We start from the raw sequence: 17,244 nt of genomic DNA on the forward strand, positions 1-17,244 counted from the left end.
CATCCCACTTTTATTTACTTACAACTCAATATTACAACTCGATATCTAGAACAAAGATATGACTCTATATGAATGCCTCCGGCGGTGTACCGGGATGTGCTATGATCTAGCGTAGCAATGACATCAAAAAACAACAAGCCATGAAAACATCATGCTAGCTATCTTACGATCATGCAAAGCAATATGACAATGAATGCTCAAGTCATGTATATGATGATGATGGAAGTTGCATGGCAATATATCTCGGAATGGCTATGGAAATGCCATAATAGGTAGGTATGGTGGCTGTTTTGAGGAAGGTATATGGTGGGTGTATGGTACCGGCGAAAGTTGCGCGGCACAAGAGAGGCTAGCAATGGTGGAAGGGTGAGAGTGCGTATAATCCTCAACATTAGTCATAAAGAACTCATATACTTATTGCAAAAATCTACAAGCCATTGAAAACAAAGTACTACATGCATGCTCCTAGGGGGATAGATTGGTAGGAAAAGACCATCGCTCGTCCCCGACCGCCACTCATAAGGAAGACAATCAGTAAATAAAATTGTGCTCCAACTTCATCACAAAGCGGTTCACCATACGTGCATGCTTCGGGAATCACAAACCTTAGCACCGTCGGATTTCGGGTTCCAGCAGACCCTTGAGGTTCGAACACTGGGGTGCGCGCAGAGATTCAACCCCCTACTGACTCTCTCCTCACCGAACCGCTGGGACCTAAACTACCAAACTGAACGACACAAGAGACACAAGATTTATACTGGTTCAGGCCACCATTGTGGTGTAATACCCTACTCCAGTGTGTGGTGTGGTGGATTGCCTCTTGGGCTGATGATGAACAATACAAGGAAGAACAGCCTCGCGAGGGTCTGTTCTTGGTTGGTGCTACTTGGTTCTGGCTCTTGGGTTCTTGATCAGGTCTAGCTGCCTCTACCCCTGGGGTGGCTAGTCCTATTTATAGAAAAAGGCCCTGGGCCTCTTCCCAAATATTGAGCGGGAAGGGCGCCAACAATTGGCCATTTTGAAGGGGAACAGCGGGTACACTTATCCTGACTAAAGTTGGTCCTCGCCTGTCAAAGGCTCTGGTGGTGATGCTGGCTTGGGCTCCACAATGACTCCCTTCTGGCCGTTGGGCTGGTCTTGGTCTTGTTGCACCGAAATGGACGCCTTTGTCCGATGCTCTCGCCTGCGCTTGGCCCCTTTGCACCAAAGAGGAAAGGAGGACACTGCGTGGGATGGCGCCCGACTGGCGCCCTTGGTCGTCATGGCTTGCGTCATGGGCACCTCACGAGGTACCCCGCCTTGAACTCTCCGCCTCCTCATGAGCCAGCCTGACGAGGCCGTGCCTGAGGAAGCTCCTTGTCGTCCGCCCTGCGAGGCTTGGCCCCTCGCGAGGGTCTTGAGCTTGTGTTGATGAAGATGGGCTGCGCCGGGCCTCCATCGAGCCACGCCGCAGGCCGCAGGCAGGCAAGTCTGGGGACCCCCGTTCCCAGAACGCCGACAGTAGCCCCCGGGCCCACGGCGTGCCCGAACTTGGCCGAGTAGAGAGGTGAAAGGGCAAGTGGGAAGCGTCATGGGCCCTAACAGCCTGCAGCCTTGGGCGCCGCGTGGCGGTCGATTTGTTGGGGGTGGCTCCGCTTCCCCACAACACCTTGGTAACCGCACGGATTCGACAAGTCCCTGCATGCAAAGCGGGTCATGATTACCTGCGATCGTGGAGGTCGACGGTTGGCCTTCGCCGGCTATAAGTACGGAACAGCATGCGCCCTTCCAGCCTATCCCTTCTTGCTTCTCCTTCTTCTCCATGGCTCCACCAAGGAAGTTTTTGGCCGCAGAGAAAGGGAAAGCCCGCCAAGTCGAGTCTTCCTCTCCCCCGCCCAAGCGTGGTCGTGGTCGTCCTCGCAAGCATCCTGTGGCCTCCACGGCGGTCCCCCGTCGCGGAGGTGGCTCTCCGCGCGGCGATGAGCGGCTGGCTATGGCCGGCGGGCGGGCTCCGGTCGCGCGTCCCCCGAGGCCACGCCTTCATTCTGCAGAGGTGCTGCCAGAGTTCATTGTGTGGGTGGTGGAGCCGACCGGGACCCGGCTTCAGCTCCCTCACTTCCTCCTAGGTGAGCTCCCGGCTGGCGCCTTGGGTGGCCTCTGGCTCCAGGCAGATGGCTGCTGCAGCCGGGCCTCGTGGGCTTCGCTGGAGGTCTCCGCTGCAGGGAACCTGGCCCTAACCCGCGGCTGGCAGACATTTGCCCACGCGCGAAGTCTTCGCCTCCGGTGCTCTCTGCACTTCAAGTTCGACGGCGACGCCACCCTCTACATGAGGGTGTTTGGGGAAGATGGTCGCCGCGCGGGGTGCTGCCCTGAAGATGACGACCGAGGCCGGGGACTCGGCCCCGGCGAGGACGGAGAGGGCAGCGCGCGGGCGGTTGGTGACACCCGTGACTCCTTAAGCTTCACCAGCTCTTCTTCGGGTAGTGAGCCTTCTAGCAGCGGCCGCGGCCAGCCTCCGCGCCGCCGCGCCTACTTGGAGGGTGGCACTAGGTCTGCTCGCCGTCGCGCCCCGGTGAAGCACGAGAGGGAGTCCACCTGAGCTCCGGAGGCGGCTCGAGTCTTCCAAGAGGTCCAGCGCGGGGCGTGCTTTGCCCGCTTTTGTTCTTTCCTTTCCTTTCTCCTGCGCAAAAAGACAGCAATGTGTGGCCCCGTGGGGGCGCGTTTGGGTTAATGTTGTTAATCACCGTACAGTTTTTGTTATCCCGATGTTGTTCCTTTCCGTCGTGCGCCCAATTCATATGTAATCCCTAGCTTCAGCCGCGGGGCGACCAGCCCAGGCCCTGTATTCGCGTCGTGATGCCCGTGAGGCATGGTCCGGAGGGATGCTCAGGTAGTGGACCCGGGCCGTGAGAACTTGAGTGATAAGGGCAGGAACGCTCACGAGGGCTCCCGGGGCTTCCGCCTCACGAGCCCCCGTGTCAGAGAAATAGAGGCAGGAGAGCAGAAAAAGTCGAAGAACCACAGGCAAAAAGGCGGCGACGATTTCGATAAAAACTCCAAATGGGAATGAACTAGCCAACTGCAGAAAGCAAATAAAAAAGCCGTGTCCGGCACCTAGTCTAGTCTTTGACATCTTCTCACCAGCGCGGAGCTAAGTGCTGCCACTGGGCGTGGGAGGGAGCCCCAGGGCCTGAGGCCGGCACCCCTGAGACTCCGGGGCGTGTACAGCCCCAACTCATTATTACGTGAGAGTGTCACGGGCGGCGAGCTTCACAGGCGTTGGCCTTCTTCACAGGCTCCGGGCCTTTCTTCGGGGAAGCGAGCTTCATAGGCATTGGCCCTCTTCACAGGCTCCGGTCCCTTTCCAAAACACGACAACTTAACAGGCATTCGCCTTCTTCACAGGCTCCAGGCCCTTTCCAAAACGCGACAGCTTCATAGGCATTCGCCTTCTTCACAGGCTCTGGGCCTTTTCCAAAAGATGAGCTTCACAAGCATTTGCCTTCTTCACAGGCTCTGGGCCTTCTCCAAAAGATGAGCTTCACAGGCATTTGCCTTCTTCACAGGCTCTGGGCCTTCTCCAAAAGATGAGCTTCACAGGCATTTGCCTTCTTCACAGGCTCTGGGCCTTTTCAGGGATAAAACCTCCGGAGGTGCTGGATATTCCACGCGTTCTGTATGGGTACTCCCTCCCGAGTCTCCAAGTGCATGGAGCCGGGCCTGGAAACATGAACAACCTTGAACGGGCCCTCCCACATAGGAGAGAGCTTATGCAGTCCCTCCCTAGAGAGGACCCGCCGGAGCACGAGGTCCCCTACCTTGAGAGTTCTAGGGCGGATGTTGCGGCAGTGGTATCGCCGGAGTGCCTACTGGTACCTTCCTGCTCGTAGCGCAGCTTCTCGACGACGCTCCTCCCCCAGCACGAGGTCCGTCCCCCGCATGGCATCCTGCAGCGTCTCATCGAACGCCAGGACCCGCGCGGATCGACACCTGACCTCGTGAGGGAGGACCGCTTCAGCTTCGTAGACCAGGAAGAAGGGGGTCTCCTCAGTCGGCTTGGTTGTGGTCGTGCGGATGGACCACAACACGGACTAAAGTTCGTCATACCAGCGTCTGACGTAGGCCTCTAGTTTCTTCTTGAAGGTCCTGGTCTTGAGGCCCCTCAGGACTTCTGCGTTGGCCCGTTCGGCCTGGCCGTTGCTTCGGGGGTGCGCCACCGAAGCGTAGCATATCTGCGTCCCAAGGTTAGCACAATATGTTTTGAAAAGGTTACTGGTGAACTACGAACCGTTGTCGGTGATGATGCGGTTCGGCACTCCAAACCGGCTCACGATGCCCTTGATGAACTTGACCGCTGAGCCAACAGGGATGGTGCGGACGGCCTCGACTTCGGCCCACTTGGTGAACTTGTCCACGACGATGTAGAGGTAGCGATAGCCCCCTAAAGCCCGAGGAAAAGGGCCCAGGATGTCCAGCCCCCAGACCGCGAATGGCCACGTGAGGGGTATGGTTTGCAGACCTCCTGCCGGCTAATGGATCTGCTTGGCATGGAATTGGCAGGCCTCGCAAGCCTTCACAAGTTCAACAGCATCATTGAGCGCAGTGGGCCAATAGAAACCGCTGCGGAACGCCTTGCCGACGAGGGCCCGCGAAGACGTATGATGCCCACAGTCTCCACCGTGTATATCTGCCAGTAGTTCCTTCCCTTGCTCCCTGGTGATGCAACATAGGGCCACATCGTTCGGTCGTTTCCGGTAGAGCTCTCCATCCATGATGCAGTATGCCATGGCTTGCCGTGCCACACGCTCTGCCTCCTCCTCCTTCTCCGGCAAGGCCCCTTGCATTAAGTAGCTCCTGAGCTCTGTCATCCAGCACCCCTCCTGAGGCTCCATCGCCAGGAGCAGGCGTGCTCCTGAGGCCGGGCCACAGGCTGGGGCTCCCGAGGCAGGTGGCTGAGGAAGCTCCACCCGAGGCTGTGCTGTGCTCGACAATGGTGGCAGGGCTGAAGGCTTGAAGAGCCGTTCCTCAAAGACGCCCGGCTCCTGGGGCAACCGCCTGGAGGCCCGTTTGGCGATGTCGTCGGCCAACTGATTAGTGCCGCGGGGCACATGCTGCAGCTCCAACCCCCAGAACTGCTTCTCCATCCTACGGACCTCCGCAAGGTAGGCCTCCATGTGCTCATCTCTTGGCTCGTACACCTTGTTGGAGAAATTTACAAGGAGCTGCGAATCGCCCTTGATAGTAAGACGCTTCACTCCCAGGGCAGCGGCGGCCCTCAGGCCCGCTATCAATCCCTCGTACTCTGCTATATTGTTGGAGACCTTCTCGCCTTTCTAGAAGCAGAGCTGCATGGCGTAGTAGATCTTGTCTTGGGTGGGAGATACGAGCACCGCCCCAGCCCCAGCGCCCTGCCTGGAGAACGCTCCATCAAAGTACATGACCCATCCTTCTGGCGCCTCGCTTCCTGGGGAAAGGGATCGATCCTCACCGGCCCTAAGGCCCGGTGCCTTTGTCCATTTGGCCATGAAATCCGCCAGCGCGGCCCCCTTGATGACTCTGGTTGTGCTGAATTCGAGCTGGAATGCTTGCAATTCAATGTTCCACTCGGCGACCCTTCCGGCTGAGTTAGGGCTCCTGAGCACCCTTTCCAAGGGGTACGCTGAGACAACCTTGATCGGATGACCCTGGAAGTAGGGTCGTAGCTTGCACGAAGCCACCAGCAGCGCGAGGAGGAGCTTCTGCGGCATGGGGTACCGTGCCCTCGCATCCCGTAATACCGTGCTGACAAAGTACACCGGGTGCTCGACGAGGCTTGGGGCATCGGTGCTGGTGGCGTCCTCCTGAAGCCGTGGTGCCTCCTGAGATGGTGGAGCCTCCCGAGGCTGATTGCCTGGGGGAAGGGCCTCTCCCGCCCCTGGTGTGCTCCACTGCGGCGGATGATCTTCCTCAGCCATCGTGGTGACTTCTGCGAGTCCCTTTTGATCCGACTTTGCCTTGGCACGGGTGGCTGCTGCGGTCTTGGCCCGACGCTCCTCTCTAACTGCCACCAGAGCTGCGCTAGCAGAGTAGGGAGTGGCGGCGAGGTAGAGTACCAAGGGCTCTTGAGGGCGCGGGGCCACCATCACCGGAGGGCTGGTTAGGTATCTCTTGAGATCTTGGAATGCCTTGTCGGCCTCTTCAGTCCATTCAAAGGGCCCCTTTTTCTTCATCAGTTGGAAGAAGGGCAGCGCCCGCTCCCCAATCGGGAGATGAAGCGCCCCAGCGCCATCACGCGCCCCGTGAGTTTCTGCATTTCCCTGAGGGTCTTTGGTGGGCTCATATCCTCAACTGCCTTGACCTTTTCTGGGTTGGCCTCGATGCCCCGGTGGGACAAGAGGAAGCCCAAGAGCTTGCCCGAGGGAACTCCAAACACGCACTTCTCCAGGTTGAGCCGCAGGCTTACTGCGTTGAGGCTCGTGAAGGTTTCTTCCAGGTCTTGTATCAGGGTCTTTCCCTTGCGAGACTTCACTACAATGTCGTCGACGTAAGCCTCCACATTCTTCCCGAGCTGCGGGCCCAAGGTGATGTGCATGAGCCGCTGGAAGGTTGCCCCTGCGTTGCACAGTCCGAATGGCGTGCATGTATAGCAGTATACCCCGCACGGGGTTAGGAAGGCCATCTTCTCCACATCTTCCACCGCCATCTTGATCTGGTGATACCCGAAGAAGGCATCCAAGAAGCACAACAGGTCACACTCAGCGGTGGAGTCAACGATCTGGTCGATGCGAGGGAGAGAGAACGAATCTTGCGGGCATGCTTTGTTGAGGTTGGTGAAGTCGACGCACATGCGTTCCTTTCCTCCCTTCTTCGGCACAACCACGGGGTTGGCCAACCAATCCGGGTATCGGACCTCGCGAATGACCCCCGCGGCTTCTAGCTTGCGGGTCTCTTGGACGATGAAAGCCTGCTTTTCAGTGGACTGCCTCCTCGCCTTCTGCTTCACGGGACACACGTTGGGGCACACGTTGAGGTGGTTCTCGATTACGCCCCATGGGATCCCTGCCAGCTGATCGGGCTCCTAGGCGAACACCTTCTTGTTTGCACGCAGGAATTTGACCAGGGCCTCCTCCTGCTCAGGCTCGAGGTCGGCGCCTATGGTGAAAGTGGCACTAGTGGACCCGTCCTCGTCGACAGGTACCTGCTTGGTTTCCGCCTTGTCTTGGGTGAACAACTGCTTCTTCTTGGTCGGCACAGCCCCCTTGGGCTTGGGGTTTCTGCTTCGGCGGGCCGCGCCGCCGCCGCCGTCTTGAGGGCGAGCTTGAGTACTCGTAGCGCATCTTCGGTGTCCCCGGGCACGGTGAGGACGCCGTTGCTCCCGGGCATCTTCATGAGGTTGCACCCCGGGTGAGTCGCGGCCATGAATTTGGCCAATGCTGGGTAGCCGAGGATGGCGTTGTAGGGAGGCCGATGGGGGCGATGTTGAAATCGACCTGCTTCGTGCAGGAATTGTCATAGGTGTCGAAGGTTACCGGAAGCCGGATCTGCCCCAAGGAGCTGGCTGACCCGCCTCCGACACCCGAGAAAGGCCGGCTGGGCTGCAGCCGCTCCCGGGGTATGCAGAGGAGGTTGAAGGCCTCAACTGAGAGCACGTTGAGGCCCGCGCCACCGTCGATGAGGGTCTGGGTGACGGCCACCTGGCAGATGGTGGGCGTGCAGAGCATGGGAAGCGTGCCCGAGCAGGCTGAGTTGGTGGGGTGGTCTTCAGAGTCGAAGGTCAGCCCGGCCGATGGCTCCATCCGGCCTGAGGGAGCCCCCTGCCTCGTGGAGGCGGCACCGACCCGGCGGACGAATGGCTTGACGTGGCGGCTGGAGGGCGGCGCTTGCGAGCCGCCTAGGAGGGCCGCGACGACCGAGGAAGCTGGCGCGACGAGATGGGAGAGGGAGGAGCTGTGCGGCTCCTTCCTAGAGGTCACTGGGGAATGCTGGGACGATGCTTGCTGCCCGTTCCCCACCGGGCCGGTGGCGGTGCTGACGGCGGGTGGCGGGGGACGACGAGGGAGCCCGCCGACGGGAGCCGCCTGGGTGACACGAGAAGCGAGGGCGGCTCGGCGCTCGGCGTGAGCTCGACGAGCATCCGACATGGAGGCGGTGGTCGGGGAAGAACGAGACGATGGAAGGCAATTTCCGGTGCACCCCTACCTGGCGCGCCAAATGTCGGATTTTGGGTTCCGGCAGACCCTTGAGGTTCGAACACTGGGGTGCGTGCGGAGATTCAACCCCCTACCGACTCGCTCCTCACCGAACCGTTGGGACCTAAACTACCAAACTGAACGACACAAGAGACACAAGATTTATACTGGTTCAGGCCACCATTGTGGTGTAATACCCTACTCCAGTGTGTGGAGTGGTGGATTGCCTCTTGGGCTGATGATGAACAATACAAGGAAGAACAGCCTCGCGAGGGTCTGTTCTTGGTTGGTGCTACTTGGTTCTGGCTCTTGGGTTCTTGATCAGGTCTAGCTGCCTCTACCCCTGGGGTGGCTAGTCCTATTTATAGGCAAAGGCCCTGGGCCTCTTCCCAAATATTGAGCGGGAAGGGCGCCACCAATTGGCCATTTTGAAGGGGAACAACGGGTACACTTATCCTGACTAAAGTTGGTCCTCGCCTGTCAAAGGCTCTGGTGGTGACGCCGGCTTGGGCTCCACAATGACTCCCTTCCGGCCGTTGGGCTGGTCTTGGTCTTGTTGCACCGAAATGGACGCCTTTGTCCGATGCTCTCGCCTGCGCTTGCCCCCTTTGCACGAAAGAGGAAATGAGGACACTGCGCGGGCTGGCGCCCGACTGGCGCCCTTGGTCGTCATGGGCACCTCACAAGGTACCCCGCCTTGAACTCTCCGCCTCCTCATGAGCCAGCCTGATGAGGCCGTGCCTGAGGAAGCTCCTTGTCGTCCGCCCCGCGAGGCTTGGCCCCTCGCGAGGGTCTTGAGCTTGTGTTGATGAAGATGGGCTGCACTGGGCATCCATGGAGCCACGCCGCAGGCCGCAGGCAGGCAAGTCTGGGGACCCCCGTTCCCAGAACACCTACAAGCACAAGTATTTCTACTAATCCACAGTCGCCCACTAGCATGACTCTAATATCACCACCTTTATATCGCAAAACTATTGCAAGGAATCAAACATATCATATTGAGCGATCTACAAGTTTATGTAGGATTTTATGACTAACCATGTAAATGACCAATTCCTCTCATCTCTCTAAATAGATATTGGTGAAGCAAGAGAGTTTAATTATTTCTACAAAAGGTATGCCCACGCTCTAACAAATATAAGTGAAGCAAAAGAGCATTCTACAAATGGCGGTTTTCTGTGTGAAGAGAAACAGGCAATCCAAACTTCAAATGATATAAGTGAAGCACATGAAGCATTCTATAAAGCCATACTCAAAAGATATAAGTGAAGTGCAATGAGAATTCTATAAATGAACTAAGTACTATCTCATATCAGCATGGTGCATAAAAGAAAAATGAAAACTAAATGCAAAAGACGCTCCAAGACTTGCACATATCACATGAACGAAACGAATACGAAAACATACCAATACTTGTTGAAGAAAGAGGGGATGCCTTCCGGGGCATCCCCAAGCTTAGATGCTTGAGTCTCCTTGAATATTTACTTGGGGTGCCTTAGGCATCCCCAATCTTGAGCTCTTGCCTCTCCTCCTTTTCCTCATATCGAGACCTCCTCAATCAAAACACTTCATCCACACAAAACTTCAACAGAAAACTCGGTAAGATCCGTTAGTATAACAAAGAAAATCACTACTCTAAGTACTGTAGCAAACCAATTCATATTTTGTTTTTGCATTGTGTCTACTGTAATATAGCTTTTCCATGGCTTAATCCACTCATATAAATTGATAGTTTCATCAAAACAAGCAAACTATGCATCAAAAACAGAATCTGTCAAAAACAGAACAATCTGTAGCAATCGGAACATTCACCATAATTCTGGTACTCCAAAAATTCTACCAAAATTAGGGAAAATAAAAAATTTGTACACCAAGACAGTGCAAAAAGAATCATAACCTTTTAACGTTCCAGCAAAAAAAGTAAAATCGCGCACTAAAGCCAAAGTTTCTGTCCTGCACCGTACAAACCAACAAGCATTGTAAACATCCTAAAGGCAAACCTTGGCACATTATTTTTATAATACAATGGAATTGTACAAGGGGATAATTATTTTTGATTAAAAGTTTCTGTAATTAAGATTCACAAAGTTTCCGTGAGCATGAACAAAGTTCAAGGAGCTCTCCCACTTCAACAATGCTTGTCTCTCTCACTTTCACTTTCCTTTTTGAAAAGTTTTGGGTTCCCCTCTTTATTTTTTTGTTTTTAGACTATATAAAAGCACTCAACAGAAATAAATGACTCTTAAAACTTCTGGGTTGTCCCGCTGGCAGCACTTTCTTTAAAGCCATTAAGCTAGGCATATAGTGCTCAAGTAATGGATCCACCCGGATCCCAAGGTATATCAAAGCCAATTTTAATTAACAATGATTTGTAATTTAGTAGTGAGCACAAAGTAACAAATATCATGCAACAACGAAGTCTAACTCTCTTCCTATGCATCGACATGTCATAAAAGAACAATTCATGCACACATAGTAAAGGCCAATGCATAGTATAAGCAGTTTCTTGCAATTTTATCATATTGGAAACATAAAGAGGCGGAGATGTAGTTCCTCTCTCATAATAATTGCAAGTAGGAGCAGCAAGCGCATGCATATTATATCTATCAAAATCATCATGAGTAGTAGTAAAAGACAACTGTAGGACCTTGAAGTATGTCTAGAGGGGGGGGGGTGATTAGACTACTTGACCAATTAAAAACTTGACCTTTTCCCAATTTTAGAGTTTGGCAGATTTTAGCTATTTAGGACAAGTCAAGCAATCATCACACTATTCAAGCAAGCATGCAAAGAGTATATAGGCAGCGGAAATTAAAGCATGCAACTTGCAAGAAAGTAAAGGGAAGGGTTTGGAGGATTCAAACGCAATTGGAGACACGTATGTTTTTGGCGTGGTTCCGATAGGTGGTGCTATCGTACATCCACGTTGATGGAGACTTCAACCCATGAAGGGTAATGGTTGCGCGAGTCCACGGAGGGCTCCACCCACGAAGGGTCCACGAAGAAGCAACCTTGTCTATCCCACCATGGCCGTCGCCCACGAAGGACTTGCCTCACTAGCGGTAGATCTTCACGAAGTAGGCGATCTCCTTGCCCTTACAAACTCCTTGGTTCAACTCCACAATCTTGTCGGAGGCTCCCAAGTGACACCTAGCCAATCTAGGAGACACCACTCTCCAAGAAGTAACAAATGGTGCGTTGATGATGAACTCCTTGCTCTTGTGCTTCAAATGATAGTCTCCCCAACACTCAACTCTCTCTCATAGGTTTTGGATCTGGTGGAAAGAAGATTTGAGTGGAAAGCAACTTGGGGAAGGCTAGAGATCAAGATTCATATGGTAGGAATGGAATATCTTGGCCTCAACACATGAGTAGGTGGTTCTCTCTCAGAAATGGTAAGTTGGAAGTGTAGGTTTGTTCTGATGGCTCTCTCCACGAATGAAGAGGAGGTGGAGGGGTATATATAGCCTCCACACAAAATCTAACCGTTACACACAATTTACCAAACTCGGTGGGACCGATTCAACAGACTCGGTCGGACCGATTTAGTAAACCTAGTGACCGTTAGTGATTTTCGGTGGGACTGACATGCAACTCGGTGAGACCGATTCGGTTAGGGTTAGGGCATAACGTAATCTCGGTAAGACCGATTACACAAACTCGGTGAGACCGATTTTGGTAATAAGCTTTCCAGAGAGTTGGTCAGGTAAACTCGGTGGGACCGATTTGCTCTTTTCGGTGAGACCGAAATGTTACAAAAGGGAAACAGAGAGTTTACATTGCAATCTCGGTGGGACCGATCGCTCACTTCGGTTAGACCGAAACGTTACGAAGGGAAACAGAGAGATTACAATCCCATCTCGGTGAGACCGAGATCCCTATCGGTAAGACCGATTTGCTTAGGGTTTGTGGCAGTGGCTATGACTTTTGGAATCGGTGGCGCCGGATAGGAAGAATCGGTGTGACCGATTTTGGCTTTGGGTTTAGGTCATTTGTGGATGTGGGAAAGTAGCTGAGGGTTTTGGAGCATATCACTAAGCACATGAAGCAAGAGGCTCATTAAGCAACACCTCATCCCTCCTTGATAGTATTGGCTTTTCCTATAGACTCAATGTGATCTTGGATCACTAAAATATAAAATGAAGAGTCTTGAGCTTTTGAGCTTGAGCCAATCCTTTGTCCTTAGTATTTTGAGGGATCCACTTTCATCATCCATGCCATGCCATTCATTGAGCTTTCCTGAAATAATAGTCTTGGAATAGCATTAGCTCAATGAGCTATATGTTGTTATGAATTACCAAAACCACCTAGGGATAGTTGCACTTTCAATCTCCCCCTTTTTGGTAATTGATGACAACATATAGATCAAAGCTTCGACAAATGATGATAAGATTGAATAACATCGTTGCTTTGAGAAGTATGTGATAAGAAAGAGCTCCCCCTAAATTTGTGCATAGTTTAAGATTTGCTTTGGACTGCAAATGCACAATGAATTAGGCTCATGGGTTACTCTTCCATGTCACATACATCTTGGTGGAGTGCTCAAAATAATAAAATTGAATACATGCACTCATCACCAAGCAAAGTGAATGATCACATAGGATAGATAAGATAATATCACCAAGCATGCATAAGTGTAGCTTATGATCAAACACATGATCATCAATGTCTCACAAGCATAGTATCTCAAGCAATCAAAAGCAAACAAGTTTTAACCACCAAATAAAGCAAGAGAGAACAAAAGCAACACTCTCTCTCTCATGAAGCCTATGATCTATACATTTTTCTCCCCCTTTGGCAACAAGTTACCAAAAAGTTCATAGAAAATGCATAGTGCTAGATCGACTCTGAGGCTTGATCTTCTGGTGGTGGTGTCCGGATAACTCCAAGGACGAAGGCTTCAGTTGAAGTAGAGGGTGCTGGAGTTGATGCTAGAGCTGGTTGCACTGGAGCAGTAGGGGCTGTAGCTGGTGCTGAAGATGTTGCTCTGGTGTCTGTCACAGGCACTGCAACTGACCTATGTGCTCTAGGCACTCTGGCAAACACATTAGTTGTAGTCTTGCCCTGCCTCTCCTGCATGTCATCCTGCAACTGCTCTACCACTGACTGAATCTCTGTTACTTTGACATCAAGGTCATGGAATTTGAGTTCCATGATTATTTCCAGGCTCTCCTGATTCTGAGTGAGGATGGCCAGTCCCTTCTCAATCCTCAGTGTTGATGCAATTAAGTAACCAAGCTGCTCCTGCTTGTTCTTCAAGAAATACTCAGATGTCTCTTCTTGAGTTGGCATCCTGGCAGCTTTCTCCTTCCTTGCCTTCTCCTTCTTCTCTTGAGCTTGAACTGATGATGGATCATTCTCATTCATGACAACCTCATTGTCCTCAAAGTCTGGATAAAGTGGAAAATGTTCCTTATCCAATTGATATTTCCCTGTGACCATCTTTGAGTTTATCAACTCCTGAATCTGAGGTGCATATCCACAGCTCCTCTTCTGATCTGCTGCAATCATCTTAATGGTTTCAATCATAAGGCTCATGACTTTAAACTTTTGTGGCACATCAAACACATGCAACATGTTGATGGCATGCCCTCTGATCATGTTGTGGTCACCAGACTTAGGCAACAAGGTATGCCTTAGGATCCAATTGATAGCTGGCAGCCCTGACAGCAGAAAGTGGACTGATCAAACTTATGTGTCTCAACAGCCTTGTCTGGGATCTCCTTGTACATGTGTGCCATGGAATTGTGGTCCATCTTCTTCTTGGCATAAATGTCCAGGTCATCTTCATTTTCCTTTGGGGCATTTATCAGACTTGCCCATTCTCCAACAGTTGACCGGTATCTGGTGCCTTCTGACATCCAAACTATCCTTCCATATGGATAGAAATGTGCTGTGGAGTAGAATTGCATGGTAAGTTCATCATTCCAGTTGGTGAGCTTTTGCCCAACAAAATCAGCAACTCCACAAGCAACAAAGCTGTCTTGCACTCCAGGATAGTGATCTTCATTGTCCTTGATGTAGTTCCAGTCGACCCACCTCATGGCACAAACTATGGGCTTCTTATCCAACAAGATTGTCTCATAGAAGTCCTGCTGTTCCTTTGTATGGAACCTGTAGTCAACAACAGTTCTTCTCCTTGAGGCATATGGATCTTCCATCCTCCATAGCCTCAACCCTGAGTCCTTCCTGATCCTCATGTCCTCAGCCACAGGATGGGCATCATTGTGGTCTGGTATCTTGGGCTTGAGCTTCCTTAGGACCTGTCCTTCTTCATCTTCTTCATCAACAACATTTGGCACTGGGGCCTTGTTCTTCTCAGCAGCTGGAATACTCCTAGTATTCCTCTTTGGTATAAGCTTGGCCTTGGAGGCAGCTTTGGGTGCTTCCTTGGGCTTAGATGTTGCAGTCCCTGATCTAATAGCATCACCCATAAGCTTTGGTGCCTTAGGTGCTGGTGCAACAACCTCTTCTTCCTCTTCAGAATCTCTTCTCATAGAGGGCTTTCCAAGAACCTGGGCAGTTGTGGTTCTTGCTCTCTTCTTCTTCTTGTCCTGAGCACCTCCATCCTCTGATTCAATGGTAAACTTCATTGTCTCTCCAGTGGGAACTTTCTTGGGTTTGGAAGATGTGACTTTCTTTTCAGGTGCCTCTTTGGGTTCAGTCTGTTCTGGCACTTGAGTGGACCTTCTGGCCTTGGGCATTGGTGTCCTCTTGGCAGGAACTTTCTTTTCAGTCTAGGCTTTGTGCTATGTGTTGAGCCATATTCCTTCTTGAGCACTACTTTCTTGGAAGTAGCCTCATCTTCTTCAGCTTTGTAGTCCTCATCCTCTGAGTCTGAAGTTCTCTTCCTCCTTTTCCTGGTAGCAGCCTTAGGCAGGTTGCTAGGAGTGCTTCTGCTCCCTTCATCTGTAGAACTTGAGGGACTAGTGCCCTTGCTCATGTCAATCTGCTCTTCTGACCTGTTCTGGCTGTCACTCTGGTCTGACATGCTGCAAACACTGACTGCTGACCCTGTGAAGAGTTGTAGATGAGATAGAATGGATGAGCATCACAAAATGCAGAGATTTTTGCAAAAGAATGATTCAAAAATTCAGTTTTAGTTTTCCACAGAAAGCATTTCGGATCAACCGATTTTCAAACTCGGTGATACCGAAGCAGTTTTGGAACCTAAACTGATGAACTCGGTTGGACCGAGTCACAGTTTGGTGGCACCGAGACTGCTAGGGTTTCACAAAGTCCTAAAATCGGTCTCACCGATTAGTAATTCTCAGTCAGACCGAGAGTCACTTGTGCAATGGCATAAGCCAAATCGGTGGGACCGAGTTTTTCAACTCGGTGGGTCCGAGATGGTTTCGGCGGAAACCTAACCCTAAAATTTTGAATCTCATCTAATCTATGGACTATATTGAGTGGATAGGATTGTTTCAATCATGGCAAGAATCTATAAGAACACAATGTGCTAGGAATCAGACGAGGATAGCACAATGATCGAGTCCATACCCTAGCTTGGCGATGAACTCGCTACGGCGGCAACGGCGGGGGCGAAATCCGTTGACGGCGGCGGAGACCAGCTACTGGAGGCGGCTGGCGACGAGGAGACGATCCGGAGACCTTCGATGGCAGAGCGAGCTATTGCGCGGGCAAAGGGGTTCAGAGGAATTTCCAAATTTTTGCCCGTGACTATATATAGCCCGACCCTGTCGGTGTGACCGAGTGGAACAACTCGGTGGCACCGAGATGCATAACTGTGTACAGTTACAGCAACTCGGTGTGACCGAAAAGTTCAAATCGGTTGCACCGAGATTGAAAACTTAGATCAACTTAATGATCTCGGTAGGACCGAAATGGAGGAATCGGTCAGACCGAGAATCACAAAGAGGTTTTGGAAGTTTAAGTCTATGACGAATCGGGGACTCCGAGTGCTCCTCACACAGAGTGGTTCGAATCTGACTTGATCAAATTTTGTGATGTAGCATGAATAGAGTTTGAGATGAGAAAAGCATAGATAGCTAGAGAAGGTTCTTAGGCATTCTTGTCCATCCACTTGGCAAAAAGAAAAGAAGCCAAACAATCAAAACAACAAGTGGATGTCCTTGAATGAGTAAAATATGCACCAACATGCTCACACAATAAGATGGCAAATGAAATATGTGGCAAAGCATGCACAACCAATTCTAGCATCTATCAAACAATTGGCGATGACTAGGTCATCTATATATGAGTATATTGACTTAGGAGTCAAATGAGAACATTTGATCATAGGTCATACTCATCGTTTAAGCTCAAGTGGGGTTACCACTTTTACATAATGCATTGATGTGTTCACACCATTAGAGTTGCTTTGACTCAATTCTTAGAGTTAAGCTCCCCCTAGATGTGAGATCCCCCCTTAGAGGGATGAACTAACCTTGGGTTTTGTCGATGATGACTTCATGTAGGTGTTGAAGATGTGGATGCTCAATGTTGATGTAGATCATTTGGAGCAATCCTTTGGAGTGAGTTGCACTTTCAACTTACCTACATGGGTTAGTCCCACAAGGAACAAACAAGAATATCCATAGACATAGAGTGATGCACACACAAGATGATGTCCATGAAATCATTAGGTTACCTTGTCCCTTGCCTTACCAACATGAGGGTTTGTGACTCCTTGAACTAGTGCAAGATGTGGAAGTTGATTGCACTTGTTCTTGCCATAATGATATGAGTGAAGAATGTTGGCGGAGTCACCCTCAAGAACTCTCTAGTTCTTCTTCTTCGGGATCCACATCATCTTGATGGGAATCCTTGGAGTTGTAGTTGTACTTGATGAAGTAGAACTTGACGTAGTCTTGGGAACCCACTTGAACGAGGCCTTAGGTGCTTCTTCAAATGCATCAATCTCTTCTTGAAGCTTGTCCTTGCCTTTGTTCTTGTGGTCTTGTGGTGGAAGATCATCTTGTGCTTGTGTTCCCTTGAAGGAAGTAGGATCATACTTCTCTTGTTGAGGAACAAACTTCGTCTTGGGGTATTGATCTTCTTCCCACTCAACTCCATTGGCATTGAACTTTCGTTCAAAACCAACACCTTGATTCTTCCGGTGCCTTCCTTGCTT

Source organism: Triticum aestivum, chromosome 7B, assembly GCF_018294505.1.
Source record: "Triticum aestivum cultivar Chinese Spring chromosome 7B, IWGSC CS RefSeq v2.1, whole genome shotgun sequence".
Taxonomy (NCBI): domain Eukaryota; kingdom Viridiplantae; phylum Streptophyta; class Magnoliopsida; order Poales; family Poaceae; genus Triticum; species Triticum aestivum.